Source organism: Physeter macrocephalus, chromosome 11 (genome assembly GCF_002837175.3).
Source record: "Physeter macrocephalus isolate SW-GA chromosome 11, ASM283717v5, whole genome shotgun sequence".
Classification (NCBI taxonomy): domain Eukaryota; kingdom Metazoa; phylum Chordata; class Mammalia; order Artiodactyla; family Physeteridae; genus Physeter; species Physeter macrocephalus.
This window is the reverse complement of record NC_041224.1, coordinates 1,996,892-1,997,398: the sequence shown is the minus strand read 5'-3', so window position 1 is coordinate 1,997,398 and position 507 is coordinate 1,996,892.

Sequence of the window (507 nt, the reverse complement as noted above, 5' to 3'; positions counted from 1 at the left end):
TTTGCTCTTTAGTTCTTCTAGGTCCTTGTTAAATGTTTCTTGCATTTTCTCTCTTCTATTTCCAAGGTTTGGGATCATCTTTACTATCATTATTCTCAATTCTTTTTCAGGTAGACTGCCTATTTCCTCTTCATTTGTTACATCTGGTGGGTTTCTACCTTGCTCCTTCATCTGCTGTGTGTTCTTCTGCCTTTTCATTTTGCTTATCTTACTGTGTTGGGGGTCTCCTTTTCGCAGGCTGCAGGTTCGTAGTTCCTGTTGTTTTTGGTGTCTGTCCCCAGGGGCTAAGGTTGGTTCAGTGGGTTGAGTAGGTTTACTGGTTGAGGGGACTAGTGCCTGTGTTCTGGTGGATGAGGCTGGATCTTGCTTTCTGGTGGGCAGGTCCACGTCTGGTGGTGTGTTTTGGGGTGTCTGTGGCCTTATTATGATTTTAGGCAGCCTCTCTGCTAATGGATGGGGCTGTGTTCCTGTCTTGCTAGTTGTTTGGCATAGGGTGTCCAGCACTGT